At 42.3% G+C, this 18,862-nt stretch overlaps 1 long non-coding RNA gene across 1 annotated transcript; it reads left to right on the plus strand.

The window, feature by feature from the left end:
- The first annotated feature begins 10,556 nt into the window (after positions 1-10,556).
- On the plus strand, positions 10,557-18,802 carry LOC103788031 (uncharacterized). The gene is made up of 2 exons (XR_613848.5): positions 10,557-10,680; positions 16,879-18,802. It is a non-coding gene; the product is annotated as an uncharacterized LOC103788031 (long non-coding RNA).
- Positions 18,803-18,862: the final 60 nt, after the last annotated feature.

An 18,862-nucleotide genomic window follows, 5' to 3' on the forward strand; every position in this document is an offset into this window, starting at 1 on the left:
GTATTTAAAGTGGAGAGCTCTATAAATATTTATTAAGTTTACTTGTTCCGGATCTGAGTTCGAGTCCTGGATATCCTTATTAATTTTCTGTCTCATTGAGTCTAAGTCTCTATGTATCTGGGTGGTAGGACCGTTAGCTCTTATTGTTGCATTGATCCTTTTACCACTATATCTTTGTTGCTTTAAAATCTATTTTATCAGATACGAGAATTGCAACTCCTGCTTTTTATTTATTTATTTATTTTTGCTCTCCATTTGGTTGGTAAATCTTTCTCCATCCCTTTGTTTTGAGTCTTTGTGTATCCTTGCATGTGAAATGGGTCTGGATGTAACATACCATTGGGTTTTGGCTGTATCTTTTGATTGGGGGATTTAGTCGATTTAAATTTAGGGTTACTGCCATTTGATGTTAACTGGCTGTTTTATCCATTCGTTGATGTAAATGCTTCTTTATGTTGATGCTCTTTACTTTTTGGTATATTTTTAGAAAGGCTAATACTGGTTGTTTCTTTCTATGTGTAATGCTTTTTTCAGAAGCTCTTGTAAAGCAGGCCTGGTGGTAATAAAATCTCTGAGTACTTGCTTGTTTATAAAATGTTTTATTTTTCCTTCAGTTGTGAAGCTTAGTTTGGCAGGATATGAAATTCTGGGCTGAAAGTTCTGTTCTTTAAGGATGTTGAATATTGGCCCCCACTCTCTTCTGGCTTGTAGAGTTTCTGCTGAGAGATCTGCTGTAAGTCTGATAGGCTTCCCTTTGTGGGTAACCTAACCTTTCTCTCTGGCTGCCCTTAGTATTTTCTCCTTCGTTTCAACCCTGGTGAATCTAACGATTATGTGCCTTGGGGTTGCTCTTCTTGAGGACTATCTTTGTGGTGTTCTCTGTATTACCTGGGGTTGAATATTGTCCTGCTTTGCTAGTTTAGGAAAATTTTCCTGAATAATATCCTGAAGAATATTTTCCAGCTTGGATTCATTCTCTCCGTCACATTCAGGTACACCTATCAAACGTAAATTTGGTCTTTTCACATAGTCCCACATTTCTTGGAGACTTTGCTCATTCCTTTTCATCCTTTTTTCTCTAATCTTGTCTTTTCATTGTATTTCATTAAGTTGGACTTCGACCTCTGATATCCTTTCTTCTGCTTGAACAATTCGAGTGTTTAAACCTGTGCATACTTCTCAGAGTTCCTGTATTGTATTCTTCAGTTCCATTAATTCACTTATATTCCTCTCTAAATTGTCTATTCTCATTAGGATTTCATCAAACCTTTTTTCAAAGTTCTTAGTGTCTTTACATTGGGCTACAACATGTTCTTTTAACTCACAGAAGTTTCTTATTATCCATCTTCTGAAGCCTGATTCTGTTAATGGGATGTGCTTGTTCTCCATCAAGCCTTGTTTCCTTGTTGATGAGGAACTGTGATCCCCTTTAGAGGGAGAGGCGTTCTGATTTTGAGTATTCTCAGCCTTTTTACGCTGGTTTCTTCCCATCTTTGTAAATTTATCCACCTGTTGTCTTTGTAATTACCAGCTTTCAAATTAGGTCTCTGAGTGGACGTCCAAGTTGTTAATTCCCAGGGCCGAAATATGAGCAACCCACTGCACTGGCCAAAACGGTGGCGTTAAGACTGATGGTGCTTTTCTGCCCGGGAATCTCCAGTCTGGCTTCCTTCTTGAGTCCGTAATAGGCGACTCTGACTTCCCGGAGCTCCAAACGTCGGTCAGAAGGGGAACCAGTCCTGTTTACTCTGCACCAAGAGCTGCCATGCTGAGGTGCTGGCAAAACCGCTGCGCCAGCCACAAGAGTCGCGCTGGTGATCCGTGGGGCTCCTCTACTGGGAATCTTCTGGTCCGTGAGCGACAAAAATTTGTCTGAAAGTGTGGCGTCCTCTCGTTCTCTGCGCTTTCACTGGGAGCTGCAATCCCGAGATGTTAGTGATCAGCCATCTTGGATCATTCTATTTATGTCTTTATTTATGTATGCCATCACATCTATTTTATTTTCTCCATTTCAGAAAAACTACTGTGTTGTTACAATAAAGATTTTCATGTAATTTGTGTTCAATTGATAACAGTAATGCAATAAGTTAAAAATGAAGGTAATTGTGTTTAAAATTTGAGTATATTTTTATCAAATGTAAGTTAAAGTAATTGTAAATTTAAAAATCATAATTACTTTGAAAATTATTATTTTAAAATATTTATAATAGCCATTAAAATTGGAAGGCAAAATAAAAAATAATTTATGAACACCAACATTTTAAATAAAAATCGTTTAAATAAAGCTGAACCTTTTTTGTATAAAATTTTGTTTCTAAAAATTTATTGAACCAGTGTTAAAGAAAAATTTAAAAAACATAAAACTATCTCTATTTTTGCTATTCTAATACAATAGTTTCACTTCTCTGCAATTCGTTCTTTACTATACTTTCATTTAACATATTTTTAACATAAACATTTACAAATTTATTTATTTATTTTTGAGACAAGGTCTCACTCTGTCACCCAGGCTGGAGAGCAGTGGCACAATCTTGGGTCATTGCAACCTCTGCCTCCCGAGTTCTAGCAATTCTCTGCCTCAGCCTCCTGAGTAGCTGGGGCTACAGGTGCATGCCATCATTTTTGTATTTTTTGTAGAGACAGGGTTTCACCATGTTGACCACGCTAGTCTTGACCTCCTGAGCTCAAGTGATCTACCTGCCTCAGCCTCCCAAAGTGCTGGGAATACAGATATAAGCCAGTGCGCCTGGCCAAAAATTTACAAATTTAAACTTTGTATTTTGGGAGACTGAGGTGGGAGAATTGCTTGGGCCCAGGAGTTCCAGATCAGCCTGAGAAACATAGCAAGACCTTGTCTCTTCTGAAAAATAAAAATAAAAAATTAACTAGGCATGGTGGCGAGCACCTGTGGTCCAAGTTATTTGGGAGGCTGAGGCAGGAGGATTGGTGAAGTCCAGGAGGTTGAGGCTGCAGTGAGCCATGACTGTACCAGTGCACTTCAGCCTGGGTGACAGACAGAGCAAGACCCTATCTAAAAGAAAATAAATAAATAAATACATTTTGTTGGTTTCTTTTTACATATCCTATTAGAAATATTTTTTCCTTGACATTGTATAAGATTGGTGACTTAGTTCATTCAAACTGCTGTAACAAAAATAGTATAAACTAGGCGGCTTATAAACAACAGAAATTTATTTCTCACAGTTCTAGAGGCTGCAAAGTCCAAGATCAAAATGCTACCAGACTTCATGTCTAATGAGGGCTCATTCTGTTTTATAGAGTATGTCTTCTTGCTGTGTTCTCACCTCATGGAAGGGATGAATAAGTTTCCTTGGACCTCTTTTATAGGGCACTAATCTCATTCATAAGGGCTCCATCCTCATAACCTAATCACCTGCCCAAACCCCCACCTCTTAATACTATCATATTAGGGAATAGGTTTCAACATAAGAATTTTGGGGGAACATAGACTTTCAGACCATAGCAGTTGGTAATTACTATGTTAAATGTTTAGGCTGGGCGGGGTGGCTCACATCTGTAATTCCAGCACTTTGAGAGGCTCAAGGAAGCTAAATACTCAGACCAGGACAGTTAGTCTGTTGTATAATACAGAATTTGTCTGGTCTTTGGTCCTGGTTCCTGAGAGATAACCTCTAAATCCTTGGAATTTCCTGAGTTATACCAGTGTCTTTTTTTTTCTTTTTATTGCATTTTAGGTTTTGGGGTACATGTGAAGAACATGCAAGATAGTTGCACAGGTTCACATGTGGCAGTGCGATTTGCTGCCTTCCTCCCCTTCACCTATATCTGGCATTTCTCCCCACGCTATCTCTCCCCAACTCCCCACCCGCCGCTGTCCCTCTCCTATTCCCCCCAACAGACCCCAGTGTGTAGTGCTCCCCTCCCTGTGTCCATGTATTCTCATTATTCAACACCAGCCTATGAGTGAGAACATGCGGTATTTCATTTTCTGTTCTTGTGTCAGTTTGCTGAGAATGATGGTCTCACTATGTTGCCCAGGCTGGCCTTGAATTCCTGGCCTCAAGCTATCCTCTCACCTAGGCCTCCCAAAGTGCTGGGATTCTAGACATGAGCCACCAGCCTGGGCAGTATGGTGAAACCCCTTCTCTACAAAAAATGCAAAAATTAGTCTGGCATGGTGGCTCATGCCTGTAATCCCAGCTACTTGGGAGGTTGAGATGGAAGGATGGTTGAGACTGGGACACAGAGGTTGTAGTGAGCTGAGATTGTGCCACTGTACCCCAGCCTGGACAATGGAGCCAGATCTTGTATTGGAAAAAACATAAAAAAGTAGTAAGAATGTCCTCAGTCACAACGCACAGTGTGCAACCATTGCAAATGCCACTTAATTCCCAAGCACCGCTAGAACTCGGAGTTGGAAAACAACTCTGAGAAGCTGGAAAAGGGATCCTCAGCATTCCTAGCCAATGATACTTAATTATGCAAGAATCTATTGCATTCACATTCTCTGAGAGGAATATGACAACTTAATTAATTTGTCCTACCTTAACTAAGAGTTTCTGCCACTCAAATCTTTCCAAAGCCGTTTTTCCCCCTAATGTCAGCAGCAACACAACTCAAAAAGCTTTTTGTTTTGAAGACATAAAACAAGAGAGATACAGAAGTATTTCTGTGAATCCTGAATGATGTTATCTCCGGAAGAAATGTTTAGGGTCATGGGTTGCACTGGACAAGCATGGAGGGCTGGATCCCAGGGCCAGAAGCACCCCCAAGTCTTTTAATCAACTTTGTGTGTGTTTGTTAAACGTGGAATACAAGTCAGAGGTTTCTGTTGTCTGAGTGCTACAGTTTAGGAGAAATCATTCTTTTAAAAAAATGCTGTGTCAGGCTGGGCGCGGTGGCTTACGCCTATAATTCCAGCACTTTGGGAGGCCGAGGCGGGTGGATCACGAGGTCAAGAGATCGAGACCATCTTGGTCAACATGGTGAAACCCCGTCTCTACTAAAAATACAAAAATTAGCCGGGCATGGTGGTGCGCGCCTGTATTCCCAGCTACTCGGGAGGCTGAGGCAGGAGAATTGCCTGAACCCAGGAGGCAGAGGTTGTGGTGAGCTGAGATCCTGCCATTGCACTCCAGTCTGGGTAACAACAGCAAAACTCCGTCTCAAAAAAAAAAAAAAAATGCTGTGTCAGAATTCAGGCACAGATATTTACATGGTAGAATGCCCACCTTGATTCTCAAATTACAAACAAAAGTTGTGCTGAAATTTTGCTTCTCGTTTTGCTGTGAGAGTAGTTCTTTTTTGTTCTCTCCCCCTCCCTTTTCCCACCTTCGATTCATGCCATCATGAATCTAAACTGGTTTGGGGTGGGGCATGGTGGCTCATGCCTGTAATCTCAGCACTTAGGGAGGCTGAGGCAGGCAGATTACTTGAGGTCAGGAGTTCGAGACCAGCCTGGTCAACATGGTGAAACCCATCTCTACTAAAAATACCAAAGTTAGCCAGGTGTGGTGGTGAGAATCTGTAATCCGAGTTGCTCTGGAGGCTAAGGCAGGAGAATTGCTTGATCCTGGGAGGTGGAGGTTGCAGTGAGCTGAGATCGCACCACTCCAGTCCAGCCTGGGTGACAGAGTCAGATTTCGTCTCAGAAAAGTAAATAAATAAAATAAACTGGTTTGGGATCAATCAGTCAGTTTGTGTTCTGACCTTCATGCCAGAACTCTTCTTTTGCGGGGTGGGGGGCATAACAGTTTTCTTGAGATATAATCCACATACCATAAACTTTACCCATTTTAAGTTTACACATCAATTTTTTGTATATTCATGGAGTTGTGCAATCGTCACCACTATCAACTTTAGAACATTTTCATCATTGAAAAGGAAACCCTGTCAGGCACTCTCCACTTCCCCTCAAACTCTCTCCCTCGGCACTGCCGTAGGTAACCACAAATCTACTCTCTGTCTCTATAAATTTACCTATTCTGGACATTTCATATAATTGGCATACAATATGTGGTCTTTTGTGACTGTCTTCTTTCACTTATGCCTTCAAGATTCTACCATGTTGTAGCAAGTATTGGAACTTCATTTCTTTTTATTGCTGAATAATATGCCACTGTATGGATAAACATTTTGTCTATTCATTTATCAGTTGATGGACATTTGAATTGTTTCCATTTTTTGGCTAATATAAATAATGCTAATATGAAAATTCATATACATGTTTTTTGTGGACATATGTTTTCATTTCTCTGTATACATAGGAGTGAAATTGTTCAGTGATATGATAATCCTATATTGAACTGACTTATTCTTTCTCTGTTTTCCCCCCAGACAGAATCCTGCTTTGTTGCTCAGGCTAGAGTGCGGTGGTGCAATCATGACTCACTGCGGCCTCAAGCGCCCTAGTTTAAACTATCCTCCCACCTCAGTCTCCCAAGTGGCTGGGACTACAGGCATGTGCCACTATACCCAGCCAAGTTTTTTTATTCTGTTTAGAGGCGAAGTCTTGCCTTATTGCCCAGGCTGGTCTTGAAATCCTGGGCTCAAACAATCCTCTCGCCTCAGCCTCCCAAAGTGCTGGGAGGTATTTAATTTTTTGAGGAATTGCTAGATTATTTTTCAAACTGGTTATACCATTTTGCATTCCTCCCAGCCATATATGAGGGTTCTGCTTTCTCCATAATCTCACCAACACTTCTTGTTGTCTATCTTCTTTATGATAGCCATCCTGGTGAGTGGGAAGTGGTATCTCATTGTGGTTTTGATTTGCATTACTCTGATGGCTAGTGATGTTGATAGTTCTTTTTAACTAGCTATGTCTGAAGCAAGAGAAAGAATGACAATGTTTGTGAACATGTTCATTCAATATTGTGCTCATGGTCTTTAGATATAGGTTAATTCATAGAATGTAAGCATTAGAAGGGACCTGAGACCCAGGTCAGGTACCTGCTTTATAGCATAGCTCACCTGCAGTGCTGGGTGTCAACTATTTCCACTTGTCAGAAAGTTTTGATCTTTAGTGAGTTTTATTTTTGTTTTTTTGAGATGGAATTTTGCTCTTGTCATCCAGGCTGGAGTGGAGTGGCATGATATCAGTTCACTGCAACTTCTGCCTCTTGGGTTCAAGCGATTCTCCTGCCTCAACCTCCTGTGTAGTTGGGATTACAGACACCCGCCTCCATGCCAGGCTAATTTTTGTATTTTTAGTAGAGACTGGTTTTCACCATGTTGGCCAGGCTGTTTCTGAACTTTTGACCTCAGGTGATCTGCCTGCCTTGGCCTCCCAAAGGTCTGGGATTATAGGCATGAGCCACTGTGTTCAGCTGAGTTTTTTCTTGTTTTTGTTTTTAATATGAAATCTTTTTTTGAAACTTTTTCCCAGAAATTTTTAGTCACTAAGCCAAGCTTTGCTCTATGAAGCAAGGCAAAACTATCTTTTCAACCTCAGCATTCCTCTCCCTCACTTGGCTAGAGCTACAGATATATTTTTAAAGATAGTTTTGGGCTGGGCATGGTAGCTCACACCTATAATCCCAATACTTTGGGAGGCCAAAGCAGGTGGATCACTTGAGTTCAGGAGTTCAAGACCAGCATGATCAACATGGCGAAATCCCCTCTCTACTAAAAAAATGCAAAAATTAGCTGGGCATGGTGGTTGGTGCCTGTAATCCCAGCTGAGGCAGGAGAATCACTTAAACCGGGGAGGCGTAGGTTGCAGTGAGTGACATCACACCATTGCACTCCAGGCTGGATGATATAGCAAGATCCTGTCTCAAAAAAAAAAAAAAAAAAAAAAAAGACAGCAGCTTTGGCAGCCCACTAAGTTGTGGCCTTTTTCTTTTTCCTTTGGCGTTAATGAGCCCAGCCTGAGGCTGGCCACACTTACCAGGTTGTAGCAGCTCAGCTGGGATTCACCTGGAAAGCCGTAGATCAGAAGGTTCCAGACCAAAGTCTGGGGGAAGGAGTCTTAAGTAACTTGAAGAAACGTACTTTGAAACTTCCTGCATGTTTTTATCAGTCACTCTATTTTGTTTAAAATTTCAAATCATTTTAAACAAGGGTATGTGGTTTTTATGTTTACTGTATAGGAACAATTTTTTTTAATTTTAGTTTTTTGAGATAGAGTTTCACTCTGTTCCCTAGGATGGAGTGCGGTGTTGTGATCTCAGCTCACCGAAACTTCTCCCAGGTTTAAGCAATTCTCTTGCCTCAGCTTCCCAAGTAGCTGGGACTACAGGTATAAGCCACCATGCCTGGCTAATTTTTGAATTTTTTTTTTTTTTTTTTTTCTGGTAGACATGGGGGTTTTGGGCTATGTTGGCCAGGCTGGTCTTGAATTCCTGACCTCAAGTGATCCTTCTGCCTCAGCCTGCCAAAGTGCTGGAATTGCAGGCATGAGCTACTGCACCTGGCCAGGAACAAATGTTTTTAAAAATGTTGAGAATGTAATTTGTAAAAACAGGGCTCTGCCCTCCTGCTTACTGTATACAAAATATACATTTAGGTCATTTCACTCAACCCAGCATACTTTGAAAAGGCGCCTGCTATCATTTCATGCACGTGTGCCTGCATAAGTGTGTGTCTCTGTCTGTGTGTTGCTATCAGTCCATTCATTCCCCTCGTCTTCCTTGAACCTGGCCTTGCCTCTCCAAGTTACTGGGCCGCAGTTCCCACTCTTTACACCTCTAAAGAATGGGAAGATTCTCTCTCCTGCTTCTACTCAGACCCTGGAACCCAACCGTGAACTTTGTTCTCTCAAACCTTCCTCCATCTGGTGGATCCAGAGGAATCTTTCCTTTATTGTGGACAAAATTCCTTTCACCCTAAGCTAATGTCTCTCTCTCTCTCTCTCTCTCTCTCTCTCTCTCTCTCTCTCTCTCTCTGTCTCTCTCTCTCTTTCTCTCTCTCTCTCTTTTTGAGACACAGTTTCACTGTGTCACCCAGGCTGGAGTACAGTGGTGTGATCTCGGTTTAATGCAACCTCCACCTCCTAGTTCAAGTGATTCTCCTGCCCCAGCCTCCTGAGTACCTGGAATTACAGGCACGTACCACCAGGTCTAGCTAATTGTATTTTTGGTAGAGACGGAGTTTCACCATGTTGGCCAGGCTGGTACCGAACTCCTGACTTCAAGTGATTTGCCCGCCTTGGCCTCCCAAATTGCTGGGATTATATCAGGCATGAGCTACTGCGCCCAGCCATAATTTCTCTTACTTTGTATTCCTGACCCTCCATCCTTCCTCATCCAAACTGATGCTTTTCCCTTGAAGGCACCATGCCTCATTCCTTCCTGTCCCTGGAATGTACAGGGTGGATGGTCCTCCTTTTTGCTGGGCTGGTCTCTCTGGTTGGAACACTCTTGCAGCTGTTCACCCCTAGGCTCACTCCTCTTCATTACTCAGATCCCAGCTCAGCTTTCACTTCCTTTGAGAGGCCTTCCCCAGTGGCCCTCAGACAAAGCTCAGTGACAGCTGGGATTTCTGTCTGTTTCATTCATGGTAGTATTTTCTGCATCTGGAACAGTGACGGTACATGGCAGGCACTTGATGAATCCTTGATGAATTACTATGCTAAAGGAGCTTCTGTGAAAAGTACTAGGTTGCATAATTTCTGCCATTTTGAGTGAGGCCGGAGAACTGAGAAATGAATAAAGAAAGGAGAAGCAAACAAGAAAAGACGTTGCCACAGGGCAAAGGACAAAAATGGGTAGCTGAGAGCAAACAGGGAACAGGATTTACAGCCTGTTCTCTACTTTCCCTGATGTGGAAAATGCTTTTCGCTATGATTAAAGCAAAAACCAGGCTTAACTTGAAGTAAAGGACATCAAAAAGAAAAAAAATAGAGAGAAAAGAGGACAATCCCCCCATCCTTCTAGCTTCCGCTTCCAGTTTTCATCAACAAAATAAAAATTGGTTAGAGAGGTGTCAATTCCCACTGCATATGAGAAAATTGCTTAGTTAAAAGAATCAGCATCAATGAGACCCAACATCAAGGGGGACAGTTTTATCTAAAAGAAAGAAAAACAGCTGTCCCTTCTAAATTGCTCATCATTCTGCTGGACTAGGTATCAAAGGGGAAAGAAAAAGAAAAAAAAAAGTGCACATTATTTCCTAAAACTTTTTGGCTACTCTGGAAGATGTTTTGTTCACAGCTGAGGGAATTACCTGCCATGCTAGGGACTGACAGTATATAAAGGTCTCTCCCAGCTCAGCCTGTTGTGTAATCATTCTTGATTTCTTTCGTCAAACTGGATCTTCTGCTTCCCTCGCCAGCTGAAATCAAATGGATGCGTTAGGTCATAGCACTACTAGGAAACAGCTTCCACACTTGTTTTTCTTTCTCCTTTCTCACCTCCTGTTTATTACATGTAACAAGTTAGATTGTAATTATGAGAGTGAGGAACTAAGGGAGCTTGCTAGCACGCTGAGGCTGAGCATGCTGCTGGTCTTGTTTAGACCTTTTGGTGACAGCCAAAGGGTATTAGTCACATGATTGTTTGGGATGTGCAATCATCCGAGGCTAAAATGACATCACCAGAGTGCATTACACTGGAGCTTAGCAAATCTGCACTGCAGGATTTGCCAAGGAAAATCAAACTGGTAGCTTTCTAAGCTCCTCTCATCCCACATGTGATTAATAATATTTTTTTAGTGACTTTTAGGCTGAAGAGGAAGCTTGTCCAGTTCTTCTTTCTGGTATGTGTAAATGTCACTGAAATTAAGGCTTCATGCATGTGAAATCGTTACCAGTAAAATGTTTTTTTCTTTCTCAATGCTTTTATCCAATGCTTTAGACCTCTGAACATGCTGTGCATTCTTACCTTTCTGGCTTTTGGTGTTGTTTCCTCTGTCTGGCATGCTCTTCTCCCTGGTCCCTCCCCTCTGCCCTTTGTCCATCTGGTGAACTCTTACTCATCTTTTAAATGATTTCAAAAGACTTCTCTGTGAGTTTTCCTTTACCTCCTCCTCTTCTGATTGAGACAGTAACTTCCTTCTGTCTTCCATCATTCATTATAAGAGTGTATATCCCCCGTTATAACCTTTATCACATTATACATTATTTCCGTATGGAAGTTTTACGGGGGCAGAAACTGTCTCCACGTCCTCATTTCCCTAGCATTTGGCACAGTCTTGGCAAATAGTAAACCCTCAACATGTGTTTCTTCTCGTCTATCTTCCTCTGTTATTTATCCTCATCACCATGTATGTTTTCAATTTAAAACTAAAGTTTTATCAATTTTTGGATTACATATTTTGAAGATATGTTATTAAGGACGTATAAGTTTAGAGTTGTTGTAACTCTCCAGTGAAATTGTTTATCAAATGTAGTAACTCATTTCATCCCTGAAAATGCTTTTTGTCTTAAACTCATTTGTCTCATATAAATAACAACCACATTAGCTTTTTTGAAGGGGTGGATATTTGCCAGATATAATTTATTTTTACTTTTGTTTTTACTTTCTTTCAGAGTCTTGTTCTGTTTCCCGGGCTGGAGTGCAGTGGCATTTGGCTCACTGCAGCCTTGAACTCCTTGGGCTCAAACACTCCTTTTGCCTCAGGCTCCCAAGTAGCTAGGACTATGGGTGCATGCCGCTATGACCAGCTAATTTTTAAACAATCATTATTATTATTACTCTTTTTCAGACAGGGTCTTGCTCTGTCACCCAGGCTGGAGTGCAGTGGTGTAGTCACAGTTCACTGAAGCCTCAAACTCCTGAGCTCAATCAGGTCTCCCATCTCAGCCTCCCCAGAAGCTGGGACCATAGGCACATACCACCACACCTGGCTAACTTTTGTATTTTTTGTAGAGATGGGGTCTTACTATGCTCCCAGCACCACAAAGCACTGGGATTACAGATGTGAGCCACTGTGCCCAGCCTCTACTTTTTATATACTTATGCTTTCTGTCGTTCTGGATCCTTACAGTTTAGCAAGCCTCTTATAAAAAGTATTTATCTGGATTTCTAATACTTAAAACTCGAACTCTTTTTGTACTTTTAAAGGCCTATTTGATCCATTTACATTTATTATGATTACTGAAATTTGGATTCATTTCTATAACCTTATTTTGTGCTTCCTATCTGTATTCGTTTTCTATGCTTCTTTCTCTCCTATTTTTTATATTGTTGTAACAAACTGAAACTTTGTGATTCTTCCTTTTTCATAAATGAGTTTGATGTGCTACTCATATGGGAAGATTGATCTAGCAGGCTTCTGTCTTTCGGTTTCTTAAAAGTTTCTTCTTTTAATTAGGAAAATTAGAGGATTCCAGAGAATATTTATGACTATGTATTGCATCATGGAGAAAGAAAAACACTGTAGTCCCAGCACTTTGGGAGGTTGAGGTGGATACATTGCTTGAGGCCAGGGGTTCAAGACCAGCGTGGCCAACATGGCAAAACCCTATCTCTACTAAAAAAAAAAAAAAAAAAAAAAAACAAAAAAGACACTGGGTATGCACGGTGGCTCATGCCTGTAATCCCAGAACTTTGGGATGCTGAGGAGGGCGGATCATGAGGTCAGTAGTTCGAGACCAGACTGGCCAACATGGTGAACTCCTGTCTCTACTAAAAATACAAATAATTAGCTGGGCATAGTGGTGGGTGCCTGTAATCCCAGCTACCCGGGAGGCTGAGGCAGGAGAATCGCTTGAACCCAGGAGGCAGAGTTTACAGTGAGCTGAGATCATGCTACTGCACTCCAGCCCAGGTGACAGAGTGAAACTGTTGAAAGAAAGTAAGAAAGGAAGGAAGGAGGGAAGGAAGGAAGGAAAGAAGGAAGGAAGGAAGGAAGGAAGGGAGGGAGGGAGGGAGGGAGGGAGGGAGGGAGGGAGGAAGAAAGAAGGGAGGGAGAGAGGGAAGAAAGAAAGAAAAAGAAAGGAAAGAAGGAAGGAAGGAGGAGGGAGGGAGAGAGAGGGAAGGAAGGAAGAGAGAAAGAGAAAGAAAGGAGGAAAGAAAGAAAGAAGGAAAAATAGCTAAGGGAAGACTTGGGAAAAATTTTTATTTTTTAACAATTCTCATTAGAGACCGGGGCAATTTAACAGCCAAGTAGCTCATTCTCAAAATGATAAGTCAATATGGTGTGCAATGCTGGTTATAGAATAATGAGATCTGTGTAATATGTCTGCTCCCAGTGTGAAGACTGCACCTAAGGGAAGCTCCTTCTGCACTCAGCCTTCCTGTACTGCTGTGTGCAGTACAGCAGTACTTTATGGGGAAGCTCCCATGACTTGCCTCTGTTCAACTTACTGTAAAACTCTGTCTTTTTTTTTTAAATAAAGTTTTGCTTGTCACCCAGGCGGAGTGCAATGGCAGGATCTCAGCTCACTGCAACCTCTGCCTCCTGGGTTCAAGCAATTCTCCTGCCTCGGCCTCCTGAGTAGCTGGGATTACACGTGCTCGCCAACACACCTAGCTAATTTTTTTTTTTTTTTTTTTTTTTTGAGATGGAGTTTCGCTCTTGTTACCCAGGCTGGAGTGCAATGGCGTGATCTCAGCTCACTGCAACCTCTGCCTCCTGGGTTCAGGCAATTCTCCTGCCTCAGCCTCCTGAGTAGCTGGGATTACAAGCACGGGCCACCATGCCTAGCAAATTTTTTGTATTTTTAGTAGAGACGAGGTTTCACCATGTTGACCAGGCTGGTCTTGAACTCCTAATCTCAGGTGATTCACCCACCTCAGCCTCCCAAAGTGCTGGGATTACAGGTGTTAGCCACCACGACTGACCAACAGACTGGCTTTTGAATCCTGATTTTTCCATGTATTCACTGTAAGGCAAGTTACTTAATCATGCTAAACCTCAATATCCTTATATTCTAAGTGAAGCTAAATCTAAACATAGGGTTTTTATGAGAATTTAATAAATTAAAACATATAAAGCCTTTGGCCTAAAGTTAGAACTAAAAATAAAAGTAGCTTTATAATAATGTATTTTAAATGAATAAGAAGCTTCCTGAAGGAGTTCCTTCTGCAACTCCCTGTCTCTCAGCACAGAGTAGCGCATATATGACGAGAGTTTTGGGATGGAGCTGGGCTAGAGGGGTATCGATCTTTCCACTTCAGAGATTTAACAAGCTGAGTATGGTGGAAATATCCTTGAAGTTTTCAGATGTCTTGAGGCAGTCAAGAGTGTGATTTGTACCCTCCTGTGTGTCATCATGAACCAACAGATATCAGGGTGTATCTGGATCATCGCTGCAATGACTGTGTTGCAAGCCTGTTGCTTCTGCAGACATGACTTCCTTGATAAGGCTGACATGATCTTACAGCCTCAAGTTCTGGTCTCTTCTCCAAACCCAGCTAGAAAGTTATGAGGTAGCAGAGTGCTGCTAATCTCACTCTCAGGAATCCCTCCTTCCCCAGGTAGGGGAAACCCTGTCTTGGGTGCTGAGTTAGAATCAGGAATATATTAGGTTGATGCAAAAAGAATTGCGGTTTTGTAATGGCAAGAACTTCGATTACCTTTGCACCAACGTAATATATAGTTTTTCTATTATGAACATGATTATTTGTAGGTGATAGGTACTGTCAGACTCACTGCTATTAATAATGGGTAAAGGCTGGGCACAGTGGTTCACATCTGGAATCCCAGAACTTTGGGAGACTGAAGTGGGAGGATTCCTTGAGTCCAGGAGTTCAAGACCAGCCTGGGCAACACAGCGAGACTTTGTCTCTAAAAATAAGAAATTAAAAAAAATAAATGAATAAATAATGGGTAACATAAGACCATTAGGACATAGCCTGAGATCCCAGCCTCTTTAAGTAACGTGATTTCCTATGGGAAATGTGTTATCAGTTTCAAACACTTGATTTACAGGTAAAACATCAAAACATAAGCTGTTAGAAAAAAGGGCTGCAATCCTTCACATCTTTAATATGGGAAGAGGGAAAAAGTCTGCAGAGCAGTCAAAGTGTCGGAACAGTTGGGCACTGTGCATTTTTCTACATTCGAGGTAATCAGAACAACAGTTGAGCAATTTGTTGCAAAGAGCAACCCTGGCTTCTTAATGATCACCAAGACAGAGACATTGAGTGAGGTTGGGGTCCATAGCCACCACGTGCCCTTACTATGTCTGGATGCCTCCTTATTCCTTGGATACTCTTCTGTGAGAAGAGAAGGCCACCTTCCTGCCCAGGACTCTCTGGAAGCTTCTGAGTACTGCCTAGAGGGGCTCTGTGCCTACACCCCCTCACCTTAAATCAACCTGGCTATAAGCAGCTCTCCAAACTTTCTTTGCCAAATCCCTCTCTAACTTCTTGTCACCCTCATTTCTGGTGTCTGACTGCTGTGGGCATGGATTGTTCATCAGTCAGTCAGAAAACAGGTAGATGCTAAGAGTCCACTGCTGCTCAGGATTCCTCTAGGCTCTGTGAGTACATAAAATAAAATAAAATCTCTGCTCTCTTTTCTTTTCTTTCTTTCTTTCTTTCTTTTTTTTTTTTTTTTTGAGTTGGAGTCTTGCTGTGTTGCCAGGCACCGGGCTGGACTACAGAGGCACGATCTTGTCTCACTGCAACCTCTGCCTCCTGGATTCAAGCAATTCTCCTGCCTCAGCCTCCCGAGTAGCTGGGTCTACAGGTGCATGCCACCATGCCCAGCTAATTTTTGTATTTTTAGTAGAGACGTGGTTTCACCATGTTGACCAGGATGGTCTTGATCTCTTGATCTTGTGATCCACCTACCTTGGCCTCCCAAAGTGCTGGGATTACAGGCTTGAGCCACCGCGCCCAGCCTAATCTCTGCTCTCAAAAGAATTTATAAACTAGTTTGGGAAGCAGAGTATGCTAGCTCAAACACAGGATTCAAGTCAGCCAGCCCTGACCAGAATCTCAGGTCTACCACCTCCTAGCTGTGTATTCTGAGTCTTGGTTTTTTCATTCGTAAAATGGGGATGATAAAAGTGCTATCTCAGAGGACTGGTATGAGGACTGTGTTGTAAGATAAAGTATTTAGCAGAGCCTGCACATAGTAAGTGCTCAATAAATGTCAGCTGTTATCATTGTCATCATTCAGCAAGTCCCAAATGGAGTATCAACTAGTCTAGGCTGTGTAGGAACCTAATAACACCCTCCTCAGTCTTCTCAGACCTGGGGGAGGAGGTACTGCTTTGTGGGCCACAAAAAGATACAGGGATGGACTGGTTCCCCCTGGAGAAGGGCTTTGGGGTTACACCAAGGTGCTGCTCTTGATGCCCTGGTGAAGGCAGTCTGCCTGTCTTGGCTTAGTTCAGCACCAGTCACCTTGTTAGGCTTGGAAACCAAACAATGGGAACTTCCCCTGCCTTTGAAGAATTTGCCAGCTAGGTGGGGGTTCAGGATATGCACACAAGATGTAGCTTTAACATAACGAGGAAGAAGCATATTAATTAACAAGAACAGCTGGGCACAGTGGTCTGTAATCCCAGCACTTTGGAGGCTGAGGAGGGCAGATCACCTGAGGTCAGGAGTTTGAGACCTGCCTGGCCAACATGGTGAAACCCCTGTCTCTATTAAAAAAAAAAAATACAAAAATAGCTGGGTGTTGGGGTGGGCATCTGTAATCCCAGCTACTCAGGAGGCTGAGGCAGGAGAATCCCTTGAACCTGGGAGGCGGAGTTTGCAGTGAGCTGAGATCATGTCATTGCACTTCAGCCTGGGCGACAGAGCAAGACTGTTTCCAAAAGAAAGAAAGAAGAAAAAAGAAAGAAATGACATGGTAAAAACTTGATATGCCTATGATAAATGTTTAGGGCAAGAAATGCTTGTTGATACATCCACATTCTGGACTTCTGGGTAAAATATTCTGATTGTGTTAATACCACTGGTAGCTCTGTGGCAATAACAGCAGAAAGGCTGTTTTCCTCACCAACCTTCCCACTTCCGTCTCTTTGTTCCCTGTGTCTGTTTCTCTTCCCAGACAAACTGCGGCCTGGACCAGTGGCGAAACATAATTCTGAATCCTGCCCACAGCCTTCGGTGGTGTTGGATGAAAGGCCAGAGCCTTGGGAGCCCTGAGTTTGATTTCGAGTTTTAAGGCCAGCACCAGTGGAGCAATGAATGGTGAAAGCTGTCCCCTTAAAGGAGCACAGTTGCCTTTAGGTGACTGCTGACTCCGGGCTTTTGCTGAGGACAGTGTTGACTTTGTGAGCTTAATGACAGGGCTGGCTTTCTGGGAGTGTTGCAATGAAACAGACTCAGGCAGAGGCCACCATGGACCTCCTCCCTAGCAAGGCCATTACGGCTGGCATCTCAAAAGCAGTTCCATTGAACTTGGGATTTGGGCGTGAGACACAGTTTCATCAGAAGAATTTAAACCAAAGTCTACATTTGCCCTCTGGATAAATGTGTGTGTTCAGCAGCAACCACAACTCCTTGCCTCATTCTCTTAGTTCATTATGTGACTGTGAGAAGAAAAGCAAAAGCAAAAATGAGAAGCATAGCTATGATGCTATTTTAGTATAAAATATTCTTGTGGAATTTGAAGGTTCCATAGAAATCACCTACAGATGGAAAAAACTAAAGCTCCGAGAAGGGAAGTGCCTTGTCCAAGATAACACAGCACCCAAGGGAAGAAGTAGGACTGAAACCCACATTTCTCTGGTCCTGGTCCTGGTTTCTCTTTTCTTTTTTTGAGACAGGGTCTCACTTTGTTGCGCAGGTTGGAGTGCAATGGGGCAATCTCAGCTCCCTGCAACCTCCAACTCTTAGGCTCAAGAGACCCTCTCACCTCAGTCTCCATAGTAGCTGATATGCCTGGCTAATTTGTATTGTTGGTAGAGACGGTTTCATCATGTGGGCCAGTCCAGTCTTGAACTCCTGAGCTCAGATGATCTGCCCACCTTGGCCTCCCAAAGCGTTGGGAATACAAGTGTGAGCCACCGCGCCTGGCCTGGTGCTGGTCTCTTTTCACTATTATACAGCTGTCGACAATCATGGAGAGTTCTTTTTCCCTTTCATTGCGTTCTTCTTCCTTTGCAAAGCCTAAAAAGAACCAAGATGATCCAGGAAATTCAGGGAGTCCTCATTCACTTCCAAAGGCAATTCGTTGTCTGTTGGCTATGCTGTATGAATTGCTGTTTCCATTAAGTTTTCCAGTATTTCATATGAAGGCATGCAAATGACCACTGATTCTAAATAAACCCATTTAGATATTCAGGGTTTCTAAATACAGAGAATCTTGCTTTCTGTCTCATTCTTTCTCTCTTCCTTGGCTTTCTTCCCTCTATCCACCTCCATTAAGATGCATTTTCAAAAAAGACTTTACTTAGGACATATATTTTGATGAAATCCTGAACATTTTTCTTCTTTCTCAATTTTTATATTGTCATAGTTATAATGTATTATGATAATTTATATTTGGAAACTTTGTTTTAATATGTTAATTTTGCAATGTGACTATCTCAAGGCTTCTAATGAGGAGGAGGAGGAGGCTACAGATAGGACGAGGTAGAGAGACTTTTAAATATGTGAGTAGGGTGATTGTGAATGTCTGGGCAGTGGAATATTTATGCAGCGCTGTGGGTGTTTTGAACCCTCTGGAAACTAACAAGCAAGCTCCACACATAAACTTGATGGAAGTCCTCCAAACTTTGGACAACACAGAGGCCTTTCAGAAGCCTGAACCAAGTCCAAGTCAAATTACAGCCCAGGGCACTGGTGCAAATGAGAGGCTGAGCAGATCAAAGGAAACAACACTGGTCCAGGACCCCAGGAACCCAGGGCCTGGTGCCGGGTCTACCACTTAGCAGTAATTTCCTTGTCGGTAAAAAGGGATGATAATAGCCCTTATCTCATGGAGTTGCATTGATGGGAAAAATAAAATAATGTATGTAAAATCCTGAGCACAATGCCTGTCCTGTAATAGCACTTATTATTTGTATGAGATGCCAATGGGCTTTTGG

The sequence above is a fragment of the Callithrix jacchus genome, chromosome 14 (genome assembly GCF_049354715.1).
Source record: "Callithrix jacchus isolate 240 chromosome 14, calJac240_pri, whole genome shotgun sequence".
Classification (NCBI taxonomy): domain Eukaryota; kingdom Metazoa; phylum Chordata; class Mammalia; order Primates; family Cebidae; genus Callithrix; species Callithrix jacchus.